The 25,173-nt window shown below is 41.0% G+C and overlaps 1 long non-coding RNA gene across 1 annotated transcript in view; it reads left to right on the top strand.

The window, feature by feature from the left end:
• Positions 1-264: 264 nt before the first annotated feature.
• Positions 265-25,173, top strand: part of LOC149137732 (uncharacterized) — a 71,185-nt gene continuing 46,276 nt past the window's right edge. Inside the window, exon 1 of the long non-coding RNA XR_016243371.1 lies at positions 265-837. This is a non-coding gene — a long non-coding RNA (uncharacterized LOC149137732). The remainder of the gene's footprint in view (positions 838-25,173) is intronic.

Raw genomic sequence — 25,173 nt, 5'->3', positions numbered from 1 at the left:
CTGAGCGCTCTGTACTACGGGTGTCTCTATAATATTAATGGGAGTTTTTATAGCTTACAGTTCTCAGTTCAACTCTTTGATGAATAAGATAATCAGTAGGATTGATAAGAAAGTTAGTGATAATTTTCGTTGATATGATTTGAAATGGAAATATCAGCAGCAAATAAAAACCATTTTATTCCAAATATTTTTCTTCCTGTTTTTTTTTCTTTTTTCCTTCTTTCTTTTTTCCTCAGTATCCTCCATATGCTTGGTTAAGAACGACATAAGCTCCACCAAGTTAAAACAACGAACATTAGTGTTTAACAAGGAAAATATAACCATACATAAAATAGATAGTTCTTTCATTTAACGGAAATGAAACCTGTTTTTAAATACGGTCAACGACCTGAAGCACACGTCAGATTGACGTCAGTTTATCGTTCCACCTCTATCAAACCATTTGCGTTCACTTTTGTCGTTTTGCCCTGGTGTCAGATATAAAGTGTCAGGTTGGTTCAGTGTCGAGAGAGTGACAAACAGATGATAGATAGATAGATAGATAGATAGATAGATAGATAGATAGATATGTTTTTATTATAGCCACACAGGACTGAACACAGAAATTGGACGAAATACAAGCGTAGAGTTTTTCATTTTCGAGGTGGGCTGGGTGGGACACACAAAGAAAAGTCAAATCAATAGGGATTGTAATCGTTGGGTTGTGTGGTGTACAAAAATTACAAATCTTCCCAAAAACGGGAATAAATATTGTTTACAGTTTAGGTGTATCCTTGGAGTGAAAAACCTACAAAAAAGCACCAAGGTCACCTCAGGCAGTTCAAAATGTACATAAAAGTAAGTACCTTTTCTCTCGTTTTCTCTTTTTGTTACACATTTATGCTTAAAATGGTGTCGTCTTTCATACTCACCAATTTTGCCACATTTACCCATTTTTTATTGAAGCTTTCATTCGACAACTCTTTCCTCTCTATCCTCATCCTCCTTTTCAAGTGGTACTTGAAAAAGTTGACGATGGACTGACCAGAGAGGAAAGTGTTTGTTTGTAAACCTTTCAAACGCGTCCACCACACACATTCTTTCGCCATAGCTATCAGTGTTACGTAAACCGTTTTTCCTTCCCGTTTAAAGGAAGGTGGCGGAACAATATTCGCGATAGACTCGGCCGATAAGCGGGCTCGTCCCACACGCGACAGCAGCCGTTCGACGAAGGTCCACAGCTCTGAAATATCTGGACACTGCACGAGTGCGTGCAGAACAGTTTCGTCGCTCTGACCGCATCTCGGGCAGGTCGGTCCGCTGGTTTTCGAACCGTGTCTGTAGACCTTCTCTCGAACTGGTAGTGCGTCCTGATAGCATTGCCAAGCCAGGGATCTCTGGAAATTATCCATAGGCCCCGGCCCGAACGTCGTCCTGAAAAGGCGGGTTAGGAATTTCTCGTCGACACCCAGGTTTGCCCCGAGAGTGTCGTCGGACCTCCCCTCCACTAGTCTTCTATAGAACGCATTGGTCGTTTGTAAGTTGCACAAGTTTGATCCCGGACGGCAGAGCTGTTGTAGAGCTTGGCGACACTCGCGGTGCCAATCGCCCAGTTTCGGTGTCTTTTTGATCCACGTTTGCAGTTCGGTGAGTGAGACGAGCTGCGGGAAGGCGTGCCTCACAAACGGCGCCCACACCTGTTCACCGTCGTCAATAAAGTTCCAGAGATGCCGCAGTCTCAGCGCATGTCTGCGCATCATTATCCACGGCATCCCCAGTCCTCCACGTAACGGTTGTTGACAGCAAATGGATCGCCTCACCATCGGAACGCCACCCTTCCACAGAAAGCGGAAGAGTATGCGTTCTAGTTTCGTGATGGTGGCATCGGAACAAGGTACGACGGTCAGGCGGTAATCAATGACTGATGCGATATACGCATTAGCCACCTCCGCCCGACCTTTTAGAGATAACTTTCTCTCGGCCCATGTTTAGCTGAGTTTGATTACTCTACTGGTGATCTCGTCCCAGTTCTTATCCATCTGGAGGTCCGGATTGAACCAGACCCCGAGCAGTTTAACCGGTCCGTCCGTCCAGCGTCCCACTACGGAGTCACTGTTGGACGGTATAGGCTTGCTTCTCCAGGTGCCGAGTAGCAAACCCAGCGACTTTTCCGGGTTTAAGTTTTGCTCCTGTCACCGTTTCGTATTCTTTAAGTGTCTCGCTTAGCATCTCGACGTGCTTTTGGCTCGACACTATGACGGTGACATCGTCCGCATATGCAGACACGCTCGTCCCGCAACCCAGCTCCCGTGGGATACCCCTCAGTGTCGCCAGCTTCCGCAGTAGTGGTTCGAGCGTCAATACATACAGAAGCGCCGACAGGGGACATCCCTGACGGACCGAACGCGTGATGTCGAACGGTTTTGACAGGTGACCGTTCACCCGAATTACCGATCGGATGCCGCTATACAAGGCAGCCATCCAACCGCGGAAGACGGGACCAAAGCCAGCCACCCTGAGGACGGCCGCCAGGTATCGATGGTCCACCCTATCGAATGCTTTAGATTGATCTAAATTGATCAACGCCCCACCCATGCCAGGATCCTTAACTACCCTGTCCATGATGTAGCGCATGAGGTGGAGGTTGTCATGGATGCTTCTGCCCGGCACGGCGCATGTTTGCGCCTTGTCGACCAGTTTATCGATGACAAGCGCCAACCTCTCGGCTATTACTTTGGCCAAAATTTTCAAATCTGCGTTGAGCAGAGTGATGGGCATGAAATTATCTATAAAATTCCCCTTGTTTGGGTCTTTCTTCAGCAATGTCACTGCACCTCGGCTCACGAAACCGGGAATTCTCCCGTTTTGTTGCCAGTTGCAGTAGACTGATGCCAAGAGGTCTCCAAACAAGTCTGGCATTTGGCAATACAGCTCGTAGGGTAGACCATCCAATCCAGGCGACTTATCCCTCGCGCAGCCCGCCATCGCATCCCTTATTTCAGCAGCTGTGATGGGACCCTCACAACACTCTGCTTCTCCCGCCGTGAGCCGCGGCAGGCCGGTCAGGTAGGCACTGAAGTCCATCCTGCGTTCCGACCCACCGCTCGCACCAAACAGTCGAGCAAAGTGCTGTTGAAGGGCCCCACACATCCTTTCGGGTTCGAGTAAACTGCATCCCTGTTCATCGATTAGAGACCGAATGGTGGCTCTGTCACCGCGTTGCGCCTCCGCCACCCGGGCTTCTCGCGCAGCTTCGATCCCTTCGTTCCTTAAGGCACGCATTTTAGCTCTGACGACGCAACCTTCGTGTTTGGCGTTGAGGTGTTGGTCGAGGGCCATCCTTGCAGCCAAAACGTTGGTTGCGCTGCCAGTTGTAAGTGCGTCTTCTAGTTTCTTGACTAAGTCTCCCTCTATTCTATTTCGATCTATCGCTAGTTCTTTACTAAAGCTAATAGATTCTGATCTAATTGCTATTTTCAGGGCAAACCACCATCGGTTGTTAACGATGGCTCCTGTTAACGCTCTCTTAATTAATTCGCTAATCCGGTTCCTGTAAACCTGCTGCACTCAGAGCGAAGCGTTCAGTTTCCAGTAACCGGGACCCTGCCTATGTGTTTTATCTAAGTCGAGCGTACACGTCACAAATTTGTGATCCGTGTAGCTGACTATTTTAAATTGTGGACATCCTACACTATCTCTATCCGCTGTCCTACATAGAACTCTATCTAGATACGATCTCGACGATCCGACGCGGTTTGTCCAAGTCCACGTTGGCACGTTCGGATGGTCGAGTCGGAACCTATCAGACAAATGGAAACGTCTGAGCAGGTCTTTAAGGCACTTACATCCCCTTCTACTCCTATCATTCCCACATAGTCTAGATGCGTGTCCAAAGTAGCTTTCCAGTCCCCTACTAATAGTAAAGGTCTTGACGTTCCCAGGAAAACCTCTAGACGTCTAAAGAAATCCGCCCGATCCGTTAAGGACGGTGCATACACTGCCATCAGACGGAAAGCACATCCGTTTGTGCCATCGACGTCCAAGACAACCAGCCTACCCTCCGGGTCTAGGAATATTGGCCTTACTTTTAGGTTCAGACTCTTCCGAAAAGACACCGCGGTACCACCACCACCCATGTTTGGCATACAGGGAGAAAAATAAATGTCGAATTGTCCGCCAAACATGGACTTGAGGGCCCGCGGGTTACTGAGTCTGGTTTCACTGATAGCTATTATTTCTATGTTCTGTGACCTGATGTCATTTAGAAGATATCCTTGCTTCCAAGCTGACGCCAAGCCACGTACATTTACACAACCTATTTTAAGCATAATTTAGTCGAAAAGCGTAAAGAGACGAGAGAGAAGGTTACTTACTCATTTCGACAGTTTTACACTGTTCCTCATTAGAAGTGTCTATGAGTAAGTCTTTGTATAATTTTTTAGAGAGGTATTTTTGGAAACCCCCTACCGCATTTGGATAGAGGGATTTGAGTGTGTGGTGCTGTGTTGGTGTCAAATGTAATAATTTTATATGTTCTGGTGGTGTTGTTCTTGGATGATTGTTTGTTTTCAGGTCATCTTCACATATGTTTGTGTGATATGCAATATACTCCATTAATTTTATGTCTTTCGTGTTTATGGCCGAGAGCATTGTATGCGTTTTTGTGGTGTTGGTGTTGGTGTTAGTTTGGTTGTGTAAGGGGCTTTCAGGGTTTGTGTACCTCCCTGCTTTGCTTGTGTTTGGTTTTGTCCTTTTTAATCTTTTCTCTTACCCCCTGTGGCTATCTGTCATTCCACTGGACTGTCATCGTTTGACGAAAAGTCCGACAGATCAGAAGGGGGTAAGGGCAAGGCATGGGGTTCTATGCCTGTATTGTGTGGTGTGTGTGTTGTTGGGGATTTAGGTTTTACATTTGTTTTTTCTTCGTTGGTGCTTGTTTTCTTCGTTGTTGTTCTTGGTATTGGTGTTGGTCTATCTTTTGATGTTGGTGGTGGTGTTGTTTCCCTAATTGGTTTCGGTGTTGGAGTTGATAGTGGTGGTGTTGTTTCTTTTCTTGGTGTTGATGGTGATGTCGTTTGGTTTACTTTGTTGATGATCACTTGTGGGTTTGGTGGTGTTGGTAGCAAAGGTTGTTTTTTATTTATTTTTTGTTTTGGTTGTAACTGTTCTTGTTTCTTTTTTGTGCCAAAACGCACTTTGAAATTAGGTGCTCTTGACTTCCGCAGAGGTAGCAACGCGTTTTTTTACCCTCCGCCACCACATAGAGGCTTTGTTCATTTTCCAAGTGAATCACATTCGGCAACTTTTCCAGTGAATCTTGATCCATCTGGATCAAGATTTCAATGTTTTTTCCGGTCCAACTGTCATTGTGAACAACAGTGGTTTCTAAAACATTGATTGTTTTCAAATGAAAACATATCGCCAAAGTAATCCACTTGGACTCAATTTCTGGAGGGACATTATTTATTTTAATTCTACTCACTCTCTGTCCCATGTAGTATGGGACCATGATTAGTTCATCATTTTGTAAGGCTTCCATACTATATATTTTCGCCTCTTCTTCATTTTTAAACCGAAATTGTACTGTATTATATTGCGAACCCCAGTTTATATACTCTTTAAGTTTCATAATTTTTTTGGCACATTTCTCAATGTCTGTTTTTGTAATTGGCTTTGTTAATTTTTTGCCTTTTCTTATTATTTTGTAAATAATTGTTCTTTTTTCTACGTCTTCTCTCACGTCTTTTGGTGTATGTAATATTAAATTTTGTCCGGACGTAGAAAAAAGGGACCTGGTCTCTATGAGTTCTTTGTTTGTAAAATGTAGAGTTTCTTTTTTTTTTGTTTAAGCATGTCTGCAAAGTTTTTGTTGTTGTTGTTGGTGGTGGTGGTGGTGGTTGCGGTGGTGGTGGTTGTGGTGGTGGTGGTTGTGGTGGTGCTGGCACTGGTATCGGTGGCAGATGTGGTATTTGTGACTGTGTCAGTGGTGTTGTGGCTTGTATTCATTTTTCCTTCCTCTCTTTCGCTTGCTGCTGGTGAAGAGAGTAAAGGTTGAGTTGAACTGTAGCTGCTGCTGCTGCTGTTGTTGTTGTTGTTGTCGTTGTTGGTGGTGGTGGTAGTAATGATGGCGTCAGCAGAAATGGTGTTGACGTCAGAGACTTTGGAGACGTCTTCTGTATACTGTTTTGTAACCTTGGTTACAGTTTTGTTTTTGTTTTTGGTGGTGGTAGTGGCGGTGTTAACTTTCATATTAACATTTACCTCTGTGTGTGTGAAATCTTTTTCCTTTTTCTTCATTCTCTCGTTTAACTGTGAAGAAGGAAGACTAGGAAATTCTTTTTCGAACGAAACACTACAAAATTCAGCGTTCTTTTGACGAAATTTCTCATGGCTACAAGACGCCATCGTCCAAAACAAAAATGGCTAGAAAGCCGAAATTAATTTTTAAAACCTGGAAATATGCCACACAGGGCAGATTTCCGTTGCAAAAAACTTGCACTACAGAGTCTATAAGTTGTTGTACAACTTTCTATATAAAATTAAACTTACAAACAAACTTTTTAAAGCATAAAAAAGGCAAAACTTACGGAGCCGACACGTCTACCGTCCGTCCATAAAGATAGATAGATAGATAGATAGATAGATAGATAGATAGATAGATAGATATATAGATGGATGGATGGATGGATGGATGGATAGATAGATAGATAGATAGATGGATGGATGGATGGATGGATGGATGGATAGATGGATGGATAGATAGGTTTCTTTATTAGCCACACAGGGCTCAACACAGAGGGGACAAAATACAAATGTAGAGTTTTTCTTTTCGAGGGGGGCGAAAACAAAGCAGAAAAAAAACAAAAGTGGGGACAACGATGAAAAAAAACATCGCAAAACGTTTGGGGTATTTACAAAAAATACGAAATAATACAGAAAATTCCCAATAAATGGGGAGGTTATCCGTGGAAAGAAAAACCTACGAAAAGACCACGGTAACCTCGGTCCTTAGTGTCACAGTTTGTTAAATAAAATTTCTTTTATTTATGCAAGAAACGTAAGTAACTCTCTGTTTACAAAATTTTAAGACGTTTTATAGAATCATGGTCAAGGTGGCTTCGTCATTTATACGTGCCATTCTTGCTACATGTATCCATCTTTTTTCGAAACATTTGCTAGACAACACTTGCCTCTCTACTCTCACCTTCCTTTTCAAGTGATACTTGAAAAAGTTGATGAGAGATTGACCAGAGAGGAAAGTATTTGTCTCTAATCCTTTCAGACGCGTCCACCAGGTGCATTCTTTCGCCATAGCCACAAGTACGATAAATACAGCTCTTCCTTCCCGTTTAAAGGAAGGAGGCGTGACGATATTGACGATAGACTCGGTTGATAAACCGACTCGTCCCACACGCGACAGCAGTCGTTCGACATAAGCCCACAGCTCCGAAATGGTTGGACACTGCACGAGTGCGTGCAGAACGGTTTCATCGCTCTGACCGCATCTCGGGCAGGTCGGCCCCGCATTTCGCGAGCCGTGTCTACAGAGCTTATCCCGAACGGGTAGCGCCTCTCGGTAACACTGCCAGGCCAGGGATCTCTGGAAGTTGTCCATAGGTCCCGGCCCGAAAGTCGTCCTGAACAGGCGGGTTAGGTATTCCTCGTCGACGCCCAAGTTCGCCCCGAGGTCGTCGTCGTACCTGCCCTCCACTAATCCCCTATAGAATGACTTCGTTGTGATGCAGCCGCTCAAAGTCGACCCGGGACGGCAAAGTTGTTGCAGAGCAACGCGACACTCACGGTGCCATTCGCCATTCCTCGGCCTCTTTTTGATCCACGACTGTAGCTCGGTCATGGAGACGAGCTGCGGGAAAGCGCGTCGCACAAACGACGACCACACCTGCTCACCGTCGTTTACGTAGAGCCGGAGATGTCGCAGTCTCAGCGCATGTCTGCGCATCATCAACCACGGCATGCCCAGCCCTCCTTTCAGCGGGTGTTGGCAACAAACGGATCGCCTCACCATCGGAACGCTTCCTTTTCATAAAAAGCGGAAGAGGATGCGCTCCATTTCGGTGATGGCGCGATCGGGACAAAGCACGACGGTCAGGCGGTATTCGATGACGGACGCGATGTACGCGTTCGCCACCTCCGCCCGACCTTTTAGGGACAGCTTCCTCTCGGACCATTGCCGGCAGAGAGTGGCCCCCCTACTCGTTATCTCGTCCCAGTTCTTCTCCGTTTGCAGGTCCGGACCGAACCAGACTCCGAGCAACTTGACCGGACCGTCCGTCCAGCGTCCCACTACTGAGGCGCTGCCGGACGGTATGGGCTTGCTTCTCCAGGTGCCGAGCAGCAAACCCACCGACTTATCCCGGTTGATTTTCGCTCCCGTCACCGCTTCGTAGTCTTTCAGCGTCTCGCCGACAAGCTCGATGTGCTCGTGGCTAGACGCTATGACGGTGACGTCGCCCGCGTATGCCGACACGCTCGTCCCGCCCCCCAGTTCTCGCGGGATGCCCCTCAGCGTCGCCAGCTTCCGCAGTAGTGGCTCGAGAGTCAATACGTACAGGAGCGGCGACAGGGGGCATCCCTGACGAACCGAACGTGCAATGTCGAAGGGTCCCGATAGACGTCCATTGACGCGAACAACCGAACGGATGCCTGTGTACAAGGCAGCCATCCAGCCGCGGAAAACGGGACCGAAGCCGGCCGCTTCGAGGACGGCCTCCAAGTATCGATGGTCTACCCTATCGAAAGCTTTGGATTGATCCAAATTGATCAGGGCCCCACCCATGCCAGGTTCCTTAACTACCCTCTCTATGATGTAGCGCATCAGATGGAGGTTGTCATGGATGCTCCGGCCCGGCACGGCGCACGTCTGCTCCGTGCCGACCAGTTTCTCGATGACAAGCGCCAACCGCTTGGCTAACACCTTGGCCAAAATTTTCAAGTCTGCATTGAGCAGAGTGATGGGCCTAAAGTTATCTATGGCGTCCCCCTTGTTTGGATCTTTCTTCAGCAGCGTTACCGCTCCTCGGCTCACAAAACCGGGAATGCTCCCATTTTGCTGCCAGTTGCAGTACACGGCCGCCAAGACGTCTCCAAACAAGTCTGGCATACAGTTGTAAAGCTCGTAGGGCAGCCCATCCAAACCCGGAGATTTGTCCGTCGAGCAACCCGCCATCGCGTCCTTCACCTCCTCTGCCGTGATGACCCCTTCGCAGCACTCCGCCTCTCTTGCCGAGAGTCGTGGCAATCTGTGCAGGTAGGCACTAAAGTCCACCCTGCCTTCTCGCTCGCCACTCCTCCCAAACAGTCGGGCAAAATGCCGCTGAAACGCCTCGCACATCTTGCTCGGCTCGAGCAATTCGCGCCCCTGTTCATCTACCAGAGACCGGATGGTGGCTCTGTTACCCCGCTGCGCCTCCGCCACTCGGGCCTCTCGTGCGGCTCCAACACCTTCATTCCTCAGAGCACGCATCCTTGCCCTGACAGCACACCCTTCGTGTTTAGCATTGAAGTGTTGGTCGAGGGCCAACCTCGCCGCTAAAACGTCGGATGCGATGCCACTTCGCAATGCCTCTTCTAACTTTATCACTAGCTCCCTCTCTACTCTGTTCCTCTCTACAGCTAGTGCCCTGCTATACCTTATTGCTTCCGCCCTTACTGCTCTCTTGAAGGCAAACCACCATTTGTTGTTGACGATGGCTCCCGTCAAAGCCCTCTTTACTAACGTGCTAATCCGGTCTCTGAAAACCTGTCTCGACGGGAAAGACGCGTTTAGTTTCCAGTAACCGGGACCCTGCCTATGTGCCTTATCTAAGTCTAGCGTACACGTCACAAGTTTGTGATCCGTGTAGCTGACTATGTGGAACTGTGGAGATCTTAAACTATCTCTTTCTCTTGTCCTACACACTATCCTATCTAGATACGATCTCGACGACCCAATGTGGTTGCTCCAAGTCCACGTTGGCACATTTGGGTGGTCGAGTCGGTACCTGTCAGACAACTGGAAGCGTCTGAGCAGTTCTATGAGGCCTTTGCATTCCCTTCTAGTTTTGTCACTCCCCACGTAGTCTAGATTCGTGTCCAAAGTAGCATTCCAATCCCCCACTAAAAGTAAGGGACGAGACGTTCCCAGGAATACTTCTAGACGTTGAAAGAAGTCCGACCGACCTGTTAAAGGAGGCACATAAACTGCCAGCAACCGAAAAGCGCCTCCATCGCTGCCGTCCACATCTAGGACAACCAGTCTACCCTCCGGGTCCGTAAATATCGTCTTTACTTGGAGATCCAGACTCTTGCGAAAAAGAACCGCCGTGCTTCTACCGCCCATCCTTGGCAGACAGGGAGAAAAATAAATGTTAAACTGTCCGCCAAACATGGACTTTACGGCCCGCGGCTCATGGAGTCTGGTCTCACTAATGGCTATGATATCCAAATTGTGTGACTTGATGTCATTTAAGAGGTACCCTTGTTTCCAAGGGGACCCCAAGCCACGCACATTTACACAACCAATCTTCACCATGATTCTATTTATACGTGTGCTTTAAAGCACAAAACAAAAAGAACAGATGTTACTTACCGTTAGAAAGTTTTGTTTCCTCCTTGGATTTTTCACCAAGGAGGCTATTGTACAATTTCTTGCACAAATATTTTTGACATCCCCCTACCGAGTTGGGGTAGAGGGATTTTATTGTGTTGTGTAATGCTGGTGTTACATGGTAAATTTTAATGTGTTTTGGCGGTGTTGTACGTGGGTGGTTGTTTGTTTTGATGTCGTTATTTGTGATGTTTGTTTTAGAGTTGATGTAATTCATCAACTCTGTGTTTGTAGTGTCTATTGTTGTTAGCATTGTTTTTGGTGTGTTATCATTGGTGTTTATTGTGTAGGAGTTGGGAGTGTTTTCGGGAGATGTGAATCTCCCTGCTTTGTTGTTGTTCGTTTTTCTTTTTTTGCTCCACTTCCTCCTTCCTTTTTGGGCTATTTTCCATTCCTCAGTACTTGACTCGTCTTCAGATGAAAACTCTGAGGAATCGGAAGGAGGTAGGGGCATGTTGTATGCTTCTGTGTTTGCTTGTGTAAGTGGTTGTATTGTTGTTTTTGTTGTTGTTGGTTGTTGAATTTTTGGTTGTGGTGTAAGTGATGTGGGGGAAGGGGTATCAGTTTTTGTATTGTCTTTTCTTTTTTCGTCTTCTTTGTTTGTTAATTTTGTAGTTTTTGTTGTATTTTCTTTCGTTGATGTTGTTGATGTTGCTTTTATTGTTTTTTGTGTGGATGGCGGTGTGGGCAGCAAGGCTTTTTTTGTGTGTTTAGTTAGTTCTTGTTGTTGTTGTGTTTTTCGGGCAGTCGGACACTCCTTTTTGAGGTGTGCCTCGCTGTCGCATAAGTAACAGCGAGGCCGCCTGCCCTCTACTACTATATGTAACTTTTGGTTTGTTGCCAAACGGATGTATGGTGGGATTTTTTTGATTTCTTGTTCGTTTGTGTAGAACAAGATTTGTATGCTTTTTCCGGTCCAATTGCTTTCTCCAACGTTTATTTTCAGTATGTTGATGTTGTCCATATCAACACATATGGCCGATATCAACCATAGTGTGTCGATTGTTGGAGGTGCGTGCTTTATTGTTACCTTTGTTACCTTTTGGCCAAGGTAACTGGGTAACATTGTTATTTCAGGTGTGTGAAGAGTTAGCGTTGAATACGTCTTCGCCAACTCTTCATTTCGAAAAATCACCTGAACTTGTGCAAATCTATAATAAGTGATATAGGATTTTTTATCCCAAATAGATCTCAAGCATCTTTCGATCTTGTCTATACTGGCCTGGTCCGGCCTTCTACTTTTTGTGTTTATTATTTTATAAATTATTGTTTTCCTATTTGTCTCCTCTAATACGTGTTGTGGTATATTCAAATGTACTTCACCGCTTTCTTTGGTAATCAACTTCCTCGTTTCTATAATTTCCTTTGTCGTGTAGGACACAACAGTTTCACTTTGCTTCAAAGCTTCAGCAAAGTTTTTTGTTTTTGTTATTGTTGTTATTGTTGTTGTTGTTTTCACTGGTGACGGTGGCAGGCAAGACTGCTGTAGCAGCAGAGTTTTTCTTTTTCTCCATTCTCTCGTTTAACTGCGAGGAAGGAAGACTAGGAAATTCTTTTTCGAACGAAACACTGCAAAATGCAGCGTTCGTTTCACGAAAATTTTCATGGCTACAAGACGCCATCGTCTCAAAAAAAAATGGCTAGAAAGCCGAAATTGATTTTTAAATCCTGGAAATGTGCCACACAGGGCAGATTTCCGTCGCAAAAAACTTGCACCAGAGAGTCTACAAGTTGTTATACAACTTTCTATATAAAATAAACTTTACAAACAAACTTTTTAAAACATGAAAAAGCAAATCTTACGGAGCCGACACGTCTACCGTCTGTCCATAGAGATAGATAGATAGATTGATAGATAGATAGATAGATAGATAGATAGATAGATAGATAGATAGATAGATAGATATCTTTTTATTATAGCCACACAGGGCTAAATACAGAAAATGGACAACTTACAATGTAGAGCTTTTCTTTGGGGGGGAGGGGGGATAATTTCGATCAAAAGGGATCGCGGAAAAAAAGGGGGGGTTCGATCAAAAGGGATCGCGGGGGGGGGGGGGAAAGGAAGGGGGGGCGATCAATAGGGATCGTGTATCACAGTCAATGTAAAAAAAATGGGGAACAGATTAGGTTTATCCGTGGAGAGAAAAGCCTACGATAGATGGATGGATGGATGGATGGATGGATGGATGGATGGATAGATAGATGGATGGATGTATGTATGGATGGATGGATGGATGGATGAATGGATGGATGGATGGATAGATGGATGGATGGATGGATGAGACAGACAGACACACAGACAGAGAAAGAGAGAATGAGACAAGAAAGAGAGGGATAGTGAGACAACAAATGAGACAGACAGACAGAAATATAGGACGATCTATAGCGCGATCGATCGATTGATCGATCAATAGATAGATAGATAGATAGATAGATAGATAGATAGATAGATAGATAGATAGATAGACAGACAGACAGACAGACAGACAGACAGACAGGCAGGCAGGCAATCAGACAGACAGACAGACAGACAGACAGACAGACAGACAGACAGACAGACAGACAGACAAGCAGACAGCTTTCTAGCTATCTATCTATCTAGCTAGCTAGCTAGCTAGCTAGCTAGATAGATAGATAGATAGATAGGTAGATAGATAGATAGATAGATAGATAGATAGACATACAAACACACAAACACACAGATATGTAAACGCCATACAGATTGCATCACCAAAGTTTTGAATCAAACTTTATGGATTATTTTTTAATTTTTATATTTTAGAATTTAGAAGTTTTAGATGACATATAGCTGCTCCTGATTTATTAATTCAGCATATATGGAGCACGTCTGCCAATGCAAATCTCTGAAACAGAGTAAATTTGCTAGTATATGCACAAAAATCTACAGATATACAAACAGCTTTTAGATATTATATGATTAGCTTAAGCTAGCAATGAAAATTCCTAGACAACCTTCTAAATGATGCTCTGCGAACAAAAAAAAACTGAGTGCATGAACTTGTTCGCTAGGAAACATGTAATTCAGATAGAAGAGCTTATCCGCAAAATCACTAGCTCAGCAAGAATGATAGCAAACTTTTACTGCCATCTTTTCTCTTCTCTGATCAATCTACTTAGACAATTTTCAATTTCCCAGTCTACGTGAACGAAATCACTACATCATGTATAATCTCATTCAAACATGTACGCACTCGTTCACTCACACATATACACACAAACACACACACAAATACAAACACAAAAATACACGCACATACACACACATATATATGTATGTATGTATACATAACATATCTATACATATATACATATACATACACATACATGCTTATATATACATATATGATGTACACATATATGAAGAGAGATGTACTTACATGCATATGTGTGTGTGTGAGTGCGTACCAGCGTGTGTGTATGTGTGCGTGTGTGTGTGCGTGTATAAGCCTATACATACATATATATATATATATATATATATATATATATATATATATATATACATACATATATGCATACATACATTCATACATACATGTATGTAGACTTATATGTGCTTGTCTATACTTGTGTCTTTGTGTAGGGGCGTGTATGGGAGAGGGTGTCCCGGGTAGTGGATTTGGCGCGAACAGTGTCGAGACAGAATAAATGGTGTAAAGAATTCAGTTCCAGGTGAACTGTTTGGAGTTTAATTTACGCTGGAATTGGTTTTACTATCTATCGATAGAATAGTTGTCTATCTATATGTATGTATGTATGTATGTATGTATGTATGTATGCATGTATGTATTTTTGTATGTATGTATATATGTATGTATATATGTATGTATGTATGTATGTATGTATCTATGTATGTATGTATGTATGTATGTATGTAAGTATGTATGTATGTATGTATGTATGTATGTATTTGTGTATTTGTGTATGCGTGTGTATATATGTATACATGCGTGTACCCATTAATGAATGTATGTATGTATGTATGTATGTATGTGTGCATGTATGTATGTATGTATGTATGTGTGCATGTGTGTATGTATGTATGTATGTATGTGCATGTATGTATCTGTGTGAATGTGTGTATGTATGTGTGTATGTATGTATGAATGAATGTATATATGTATGTATGTGTGTGTCTGTGTGTGTATGTATATATGCATGTGCATGTATATGTGTATTTATGTATATATGCGTGTATGTATGAATGTATGAATGTATGTATGTAGGAATGCGTATGTATGAACATATGTAAGTATATATGTGTGAATGAATGTATGCATGTGTGTATGTGTGTATGTATGTATGAATGTATGCACGTTTGTATGTATGTATATATGTATGTATGCATGTATGTATGCATACATGTATGTATGTATGTATGCATGTATGTATGTATGTATGTATACACGTATGTATGTGTGCGTGTTTATTTATGCGAGAATATACGTGTGTACCTGTACATGTAAATGTATCTATGTATGTGTGTTTATGTATGCATGTGTATGTATACATGCATGCATGTATGAATTACTATGTTTGTATATACAAATGTGTGTGTATGTGTGTACGTATATGTGTACGTATGTCTGCATGCGAGTATGTAACTATGTATGTGTGTATATGTATGTATGCGTATGTACGTATGAATCCATGTATGTGTGTGCATGGAGTTGCATGTGTATGTATAAATGTTTGTGTACACTTGCGTAGTTATGTATGAGTGTGTGTGTATTTGCATGGATATATGGATAGACGTATAGTTGTTTTTCTTTATGTATGTTCGAATGTATGGATATATATACACACAAGCGCGAATATATATATATGTGTAGGTATATGCATGTATATTTGTTGCATGTATGTCTGTGCTTGCATCTATGAACGTGTGTATGGTTCGGTTTATTTATGCATATTTATATTCAATCACGTGTGCATATATGTATGCATCTATGTTTGTTTGTGTGTATGCATGTATGCTTCCTAACTGTATGTAGTTATGTACGTATGTATGTATATATGTATGTAGTTATGTACGTATGTATATATGTGCATATATGCATTATATACGTATGTTCGTATGTATGTATGTATGTATGTATGTATGCATGTATGTGTGTATACATGTATGTATGTGTATGTGCATGTTTGTGGTATGGGGGATGAATGACTGAATATACGGGTGGATGGGTATGTGACTATAATGCTCTTTAGCATTATAGTTCTTTCGTTGGTGCCAAATATTTTGAAATAGAACATTTTGCTTTGTTCAGCTATTACATTCTATTTCTGACTATGTCAACGCGCGCGCGTGTGTGTGTGTGTGTGTGTGTGTGTGTGTGTGTGTGTGTGTAGCTGTAGTCGACAGTGGATTGCTAGACGCTGTTCTACACTGATTACTAGAATTAAAGATTGCTAGTGTGCGACACGGAATACGAACTTATTCCAGTAACAGTTAAAATCTTTCAGGAGATCCATTCCTCTCGATTTGTGAAGATGAAGAATTATGGCTTAAGTCTCGTGAAGCCAAGACTATGGTTTTTACATAATTGTCAGCTAAAAATACCCACGATAGTTGACTGTAGCAGAATGTTCTAAAATTTATTCGAAAGTGAGTAATTTTGGTAAGATTCTGTTGCAAAGTCTACTCTGACGTAAAATTGGTGCATCAAATTCTTCTGTATTCTTCGAAGTAAGACTTCGAAGGTTTAGGTTGTATAATGTTGTTTATTCATTTTTTTTTCTCATCTTATGTCTGTGCACTTTGATATTTGTATGAATACATACACATCTGTGTATATGTGTGTGTATGTGTGAGTTTGTGCATGTGTGTGTGTGTATATGTGTGTGCGTGTGTGTGTGTATAAGCTTGTGTATGTGTGCGCGTGCGCACGTGTGGCACCTTGGGCAAATGTCTTCTACACTAGGCTCAGGCTGACTAAAGCCTTCTGAATGGATGTGGTTGTTGGAAACTAAAAGAAGTTGTTAAGCAACTTCAATATTGAGTGGTGCCACAATTTATGAGCTACAGAGCAAATGTATGAAAAATAAGGATGAACGCAAATATATATGTTATACTTTCCACGCGTCTTGTATCGTTATGGTAGTTTGAAGCTCAGCAATAGATGTTCGGAGTGCATTTGGATCTATGTATTTATGTATATATAGATCAAAACAGTTTGATTCAGACTCCTTCGTACTATGAGTTTCAAGCGTGTAGCTAGTCTTCGGCCATTGGAGTCTGAATGAGAGTTCACTCACACACACAGAGAAGAAGGTACACACGCGCACACACGTATGCGCACATATACACACACACACATACAGACTGACAGACAGACAGACAGACAGACAGACAGACAGATAGATAGATAAGCACATACCTATACACACACACACGCACACACGCACACACGCGCACACATACACACATACACATGCACACACAAACACACACACGTATACATACATATATATATATATATATATATATATATGGGAGAATTTACGAAAAAAATAACAACAGACGAGGACAGGTGGTGTAAACAACAAATGTATGTATTAGTTTAACGCTCGGGAATAGAGAAAGTCTTTAACGTTTCGAGCTGCGCTCTTCAACAGAAAGAATAAGGAGAAAAACAAGGAGAAAAAAAATTTAAATGTTGTGGTCAGCGATCTATCATGGTGACTATATATATATATATATATATATATATATATATATATATATATATATATATAATCAGAAAATGGAGGAAACCTCAGATTAACAAACACATCGATTAGACCACATTTATAGCTTATTTTTTAATATGCAAAGCATGACATAACAAGTAGGTGAGGTAAGAAATTTTATGGCCGTTTCCGCATCCGTTGCCAAGCGCTATCTATAAATAATTGCGAAATTAAAATTCTTCATCTTCATAGGACATTCGAATTAAGGCACGGAGCTTCATCAGAGTAAAAAATAAAAGCATCCAATATAAACAAAAAGAAAAACGAATAGGAAAGAAAACATGGCCTAGAGAAGAAGTCTAGAAGCCTAATATGTTAAACGCATATAATCTACCATTCTTGGGGCTACGAGGTCCGTAGGTAAAAAAGCGAGCTAGTAATGGTCTAGGGTATACTACAATTTATCTACGAGTAGTTTCTGTCTTTCTGTCTATTACCATCTTGCTGCGTAAACTAGCGAACCAATCTTCACGAAATTTTGCATACATGTTAAATAACATCCATTTCAATAATAAGCTAATTGGATTTCAAGAAAAATCTAAAATGTGCCCCTTTGTGGGGTTGGGCAAACTATATGATAAAATGAGAAGGGTGCAAAGAGTATTAGTCTGAGGGGAAAATGGTGGCAGAGTGAGTGTGACTGATATCGGGGAAGGGAAGAAAAGCGTTGTGTTAGCGACAAGTATGGAGTGGCAATGGGATAATAACGTTAATACAGCTGTCATATAGACTTACTTTCGTAAATAAATACACACACACATGCACATGGATAACTTTTAAAACGCCAAGGAAGGGAAAGAAAGATGGGTGTGAAGAATGCGTACCTTTAAGAAAATAGAGGATAGGTGGCTTTTCTGCTGGCTATCGCAAAAAAAACACTCACACGTAGACACATACACATACACACATACATACATACATACATACATATACATACATACGTACGTACATACATATGTTTATTATACTCCACTTTAAACTCGTGATAACTTGTGTGTACGTTTGTAAATGTGTGTGCGTGTGTGTGTATGTGTGTATATGTGTGCGTGTGTGTGTGTGTATGTGTGTGGCCTCCTATAACTGCCTGTCTCACTACTTTTGTAGGGTCTTCTCTGTTGCTGTCATATATTGTAAAATTTTTAAATTACGTCAAAATTTTCAAATTTGGTATATTAAAATAATTTTCCACTCTAAATCCGATTTTGCTATTTATTTGTTCCAGAAGAATTGAAGGAAAATGTTACTGAGGTTTAAATTTAATCAATTTTACCTAATCAGAAAGCAGGATTTGGAAGCTGGCATTTTCTGCATGATAGCTGTCTATTACAAAATGAAAGCAAAATCATTGCGAGGAAGAACTATTGTTAAACAAACGAAAGCAAAGCATTTACGATGACCAAAATTGTAAGAACTGGAGTTTAAATAAGTTTTAATGAATAAAGTCATGTGAAACGGTCGAACAGACATGTAAATAATTTAAAAAGGAAAAAATCCTCGACAAAGTTTTTTTGCGAAAAATTGCACAAATCCGACCTGATCAAGAGGCCTAACTGTCGGAGAAGGCATGGTCTAACATGGGATAAGCACAAATTTATATAAGACATTCTATTGTAAAAATTGCCCGGCAACGACGACGGGCTATTAAGCTAGTGTGTATATATATATATATACATATATATATATATATATATATATATATATATATATATATATATATATATATATATATATATATACGTGTATATATTTGTTGTGGGCTTCCATAATGTTTCCGTCGATCAAATTTTGCTCACAAAGCATTGTTCGATCCGATGTTATAATAGAGAAAATTTGCCTTGCAGTGAGAACAAACTGAAACCACGTTTTTTACGAAGCAAATTGTATAAATTTTGAGCCACGGCCTGCAACTCTATACATTTTCTTTCTCAGAAGAAGAGCATACACTCGAAATATCAGATTTTATCACTGTAAATGAACTCATTGAAATCTCTTAGTATAAATTTATATTTGAATATCTAGAACATTATTTAATGTAACTTGATGCAAATCATTACCACTTTCCCTAGGATTCTGGATTTTACAGAATCAACAAGTAAAAGTTGATTATTAATCTGCGGGGAAGTCTGAACGTGCTCCTTTGACCTGCTAGAAATAGCAGCCAACTCACAATTATATCACAGAGATTAAAACAATAACGTAAATTTTCATTATTTTGTGTTAAATTTGTATTATTTATTAAACTTTGTCTGAAGAATTACGGATAGGAAATTCTAGATATTTTTTCTACGTGTAATGAAACATGTGTCACATGCAATTAAAAATGGACCAAGTTTTTTCCCCAGTCTTTCTGTTTTAATGTGTAATTATTCTGCAAAAAGAATTCACTAGAAATTCCAGTTGCTATGTATGTCTCATTCAAAATAAAAAATCTAAATCCAAACCTTTTGAAAATGCAGATGTGTTTCACGATCCCCTCTGTCAACATAAGATATGTTAAATTAAAGTTATAACATTTTCCGATGTTAAGTGTGTTAAGTATCCTAAATACAAAATATGTTGGATAAAAGATTTTACCAAATAAAAGGGAGACGTATCATGCTTAAAGGAAAAGCTGGTCTTAGTTAGTAGGGACAGTGACAGAGATACATGATATATTGAATACAAGAATTATAATTGACGCCAGATATCAGAAATATGATACATTTGATAACAGACCTATTAGAGATGTTATATGCCATAGATACAAGAGGTATTGGATAACAGTTATAAAAGACGTTAGCTATCTTAGACAGAAGACCGTTTAGAGCTATAAAATAACAAGACTTATAAGCTATGTTAGATGCTATAGATACAAGTGATTTTGTATAACAGATCTATAACAGATGTTAGATATAATAAATACAAGATGTACTAGATATAAAATCTATAAGGGATGGCAGGTATCATTGAAATATAACATATTGGGAAACAGAGTTGTAAGAGATGTTCATTATCAGAGATAGAAAAGATATTAAGGAGCAAATTTATTAAAGACGCTGGATATCATAGATTTAAGTGATATTTGACATAAGATCGATAACAGGATTTAGATAGCCCAGATACAATACAGTTGGATAACAAAGTTGTAAAAGCGGGTTGCTGTTGTTGTTGTTGTTGTTGGCTTGATTAGACATACGAAAAAAGGCATTCCAGCCGTAACATCACGGTTTTGTCCACGCTTAATCTATCTAGAAGCGTATTATCCTATATATCTTTTCCTTTCCAAACACGAAAGAGTATGCTGTAAGGAAAATTTAGCTGTTATTTATGTCTGAAAGCCCACCGTGCGCAGTTGCGCGTATGTATGTCGGTGTATGCGCCGGCGTGTGTGTGTATATGTGTGTGTGTGTTTATATGTATATGTGCATGTATGTATGTATATATATATGTGTGTGTGTGTGTATGTATGTATGTATGTATGTATGCATGTATGTATGTATGTATGTATTATGTATGCATGTATGTATGTATGTATCTTAGTAGACAGACAGATAGACAGATATAACAAAACGTCAGATTTTCGCGGTTGACTGACTGTCCACTACTCCACCAAAAGTATTCAGTTCTATATCGTATAATGCTTGCATTATGTAGTTTCTTATATACTTTGCAACTCTTATATATATTCTTATATACTTTGCAACCCTTGCGTGTATGTGTGTGTGTGTGTGTGTGTGTGTGTGTGTGTGTGTCTGTGTGTGTGTGTGTGTGTGTGTGTATGTGTGTGTGTGTGTGTGTGTGGTACACTCACACAATGTGGAGAGGATCAAAATAAATGATGTGTACATATATTTTTAACATGCTCCTGTACACTAGAACGTGAAAGCCATCCGCTTCGGTGTTTTGTCTTGGAGTAAAAAAAAAACTCCCCTCTTTAGAGTTTGTGTGTAAAAACATACAGCTGAGCCTCAGTTGAAGATAGTGGACTACTATAAACAGTGTTTCGGCATGGTCTCCTCAGTGGTACATAACTCCCTTGGTCATCTAGAGCCAAACCAGAAGTGTTTTCCTAAAAAATAGAAAAGAGCAAATAATATATATGCATTGCTAGAATTAATTTAGAATTGACACTCTAAAATATTTGCCACAAACTCAATGAACAGCATACCTGATGCTTTTCTATTAGAGTTCTCTATCTTCTGGGTTGGTTCACTTCACCACAGTTTAGAGTCTAACCCTTCCTGCTAAGTTAAATACGTATCTGAGCACCAAACCACACATTTTCCAAGTTCTTGCGCATCTGTATGTGTGTGTATGTGTATATTAGAATTTAATCATATTTTAAGATATATAAGAATACACTTGACCGGTGTAACATTAGATTTTCAAAGGTGTACAATATATGAAGCTGTGTCGTGAATTATGTCTATTCTGGCCGTTGTTTTAAAAATAGTTTGTTTTTAAAGCAGGAATATGGCTCAGAACGCTATCCATTAACATACAATTTAATTGATCAACGTTGGCGTATTTAGCTCTTCTCCAATGAATATGCCATATGACAGTTAAAAAAAGAGATATAAATAAGTGGTATAATAATTGTTTACATAAAAGTGCAACGGATAATTATTGTTCATTATTTTGTGGAAGAATAATGTTATCAATTAGTGCTAGTTCATTCCCATTAAATATGTTAAAGCATATCCTTTCTTTGTTAACAAGTTGTGCACTAAGTAAGACAACGACGTGTGGAGCAAATAAGATAAATGACAGCTGCTACATAAATTTTGTTTTTCTTAAGAATGAGACATTCAATAATAATTAATTCATAGGAAAAGGTGAACTGTGTATTACTGAGGATTTTATAGCCTGTTTAGTAGTGGCTTGTCTTTTTTAATAAACGAGCTTTTGTGATTGATTATTGTTTTACCTGGGGTGCTGTCTGCACATTGAAAAGAGTGGGAAGACGAAACATTTAGGAGATTTCGTTTACACTCATGGTTTCGGGTTCGGTCTGATTGTGTGAGAACTTGAGCAAGCGTTTTCTACTTTAGCATCGGGCCACCCAAAGCCTTGTGAGTGAATCTGATTGACGAAAATTGAAAGAAACCCATGTGTGAGTATATATATATATATATATATATATATATATGATGGATGCCCCCTCATTATCGAGTATGGCCATTGCACGAAGCTTAACTTAACGGTGCTGTGATCGAATGTGACTTTTTATCCCAGCCAAAAATCTACAATGTCTTGCACAGAGTTGGCATCCAAAACCTTTACTGGCAATAGCTGGCTGTTGTTGTAATTGGGCTCCATGTACCTTTGCGTGTCGTTTAAGTCCTCCTGCTGAATCACACTCCCTTCCACATGCCCGACAGACATGATTAGTATGGTGTGTAGCATCATCACCAGCGACCGGGTAGTCAATCATCGGTCTTGCTTTATGACTACGAAGATGACTCATAAGCCCAGCTTTACTGAGCCACGGTCTTGCACAGACACTGCATGTCAGTGTCATAGGAAGACTCTTACCATCTGGAAGTGCAACAACAATGTCCTTCCTGACATCCCTCCTTAATTTCTCATGTGCAATTCGTATACATACATACATACATACATATATATATATATATATATATATATATATATATATATATATATATATATATATATGTATATATATATTTATAGAATATATAATATATATATAATATATACATATGTGTGTGTGTGTGGAGGCGTCTGTGTGGATAGGTGTGATTGTGCGTGGGTGGGTGTCCACGTGTATGTGCGTGTGTCTTTGTCTTTGTGTTTGACACCCCCACCTTCGTTTCCCAACAGGTGTTGGTTTGTTTATGTCTCCGTAACTTAACGATTCGGCAAAATAAACTAATGGAATAAGTACCAGACTTTAAAATAATAAGTATTTGGTCCGATTTGTTCGACTACAAACCCCTTCAAGGCGGTGCTGCTGCATGGAAGCAGTCCAATGATTGAAACAACAAAAAGATACAAGATGTGTGTGTGCGCGTGTTTGAGTGTGTGTGTGTGTGTGCCTTTGTCTGTGTGTTTATGCATGTATTTATGTATGTATATACATATATGTATGTGTGGGGGGGGGGGATTGGATGTGTTTGTGTGGGGGGGGGGTTTGTGTGTGTGTGGGTGTGTTTGTGTGTGTGTGTGTGTGGGTGTGTTTGTGTGTGTGTGTGTGTTTGTGTGTGTGTGTGTGTGTGTGTGTAAATGAGGGAATGCCAAAAAATTTCTGGTTTGGGGTAAAAGAAAATACAGAAGGATTTGTTACTTATGATTTTATTCAATGTATTCCCCTCTCTGACTCACACACTTATTGCAGCAGTCCTTCAGTTTTTCTAAGCCCTGTAAAAGAACTCGGAAGTTTGGGCCTCCAACCAGGTCTTTCGCTGTACCCTTAAAACCAGGAACTTTCCAGCAGCCCCTAGTATATGGACGAGGTGCATTCCAGAAGTTTTGAGAATTCTTTAGGAATAGCAGCCATAGATTATTGTAATTGTAGTTGTTGGCACTCCGTCGCTTACGACGTCGGGGGTTCCAGTTGATCCGATCAACGGAACAGCCTGCTCGTGAAATTAACGTGCAAGTGGCTGAGCGCTCCACAGACACGTGTACCCTTAACGTAGTTCTCGGGGATATTCAGCGTGACACAGTGTGACAAGGCTGACCCTTTGAATTACAGGCACAACAGAAACAGGAAGTAAGAGTGAGAGAAAGTTGTGGTGAAAGAGTACAGCAGGGTTCTCCACCATCCCCTGCCGGAGCCTCGTGGAGCTTTAGGTGTTTTTGCTCAATAAACACTCACAACGCCCGGTCTGGGAATCGAAACACCGATCCTATGACCGCGAGTCCGCTGCCCTAACCACTGGGCCATTGCTCCTCCACTGTAATTGTAGTATATCATTTCTATACATCTCTATTAAGCTGACCTGGCAACGTTTGTTGTTCCAGACTGAAGGAGACAACTATAGCAGCACTTTAAACATGCACAACCAAATAGTGCGCGTCACAGCTGACTGGTTTTTCAGAATGCAATCGGGACGTGACAATTTAGAAGCTACAGAAGCTTACGAAATGTTTCTGACAGCTTATGGATTAACTTGTATGAGCTGAGCATCTGTTTTTCGCTGGAACATGAGACCAAACAGAGCAAGTCTACCAGGAATCTCGCGGTGGACTCCTTTTTCGATAGTAGGGGCATCATCTACATACACTGGGTTCCCGCTGACCAGACTACTTTACAGAGATTTTGAAGAAGTTCAAGAAGAGATTTCGTCGCAAAAAGCCAGGGCAGTTGCAGCGGGATGATGCACCAGCTCCCAATTCCATCCTGATAACCATCTACTTGACAGAAACGGGCAAAACTGTCTCTCACCCTCCCTACAGTCCAGACTTTGCTCCTTGTGATATTTGGTAGTTCCCCAAGTTGAAGGAGAAGATGGAAGACAAGGGATGAAGACAAGGGTCCTGGACACCTTCATTTTAGAGGTTCTCCATGGAGCCTTCACGAAGTGGCTAGAGCGCTTCCACAAATGCATTGAAGTTAGATCATCCTAATTTTAAAGTTTTTTTACTTCTTTGAAATTAATAACTATCTCTCCTAAAAAAAAATCTCAAAACTTTTGGAATGCACCTTGTATGTGTATATATGAGTGTGTGTAAGTGTGTGTTTTTGTGTGTGCGTGTATTGTGTATCTATGCATGTATATGAATATCGTAGCTTTTTACCCAGACTACAACATACAACACTGTCTTAATGCTGTCGTTTACAATGACTCATTAATGAAATACACAAGACTGAGGCATATAAATCGTTG

This window comes from Octopus bimaculoides, chromosome 1 (genome assembly GCF_046866305.1).
Source record: "Octopus bimaculoides isolate indiv1 chromosome 1, ASM4686630v1, whole genome shotgun sequence".
In the NCBI taxonomy this organism is placed as follows: Eukaryota; Metazoa; Mollusca; class Cephalopoda; order Octopoda; family Octopodidae; genus Octopus; species Octopus bimaculoides.
This window is presented reverse-complemented; position numbering and strand designations above follow the sequence as displayed.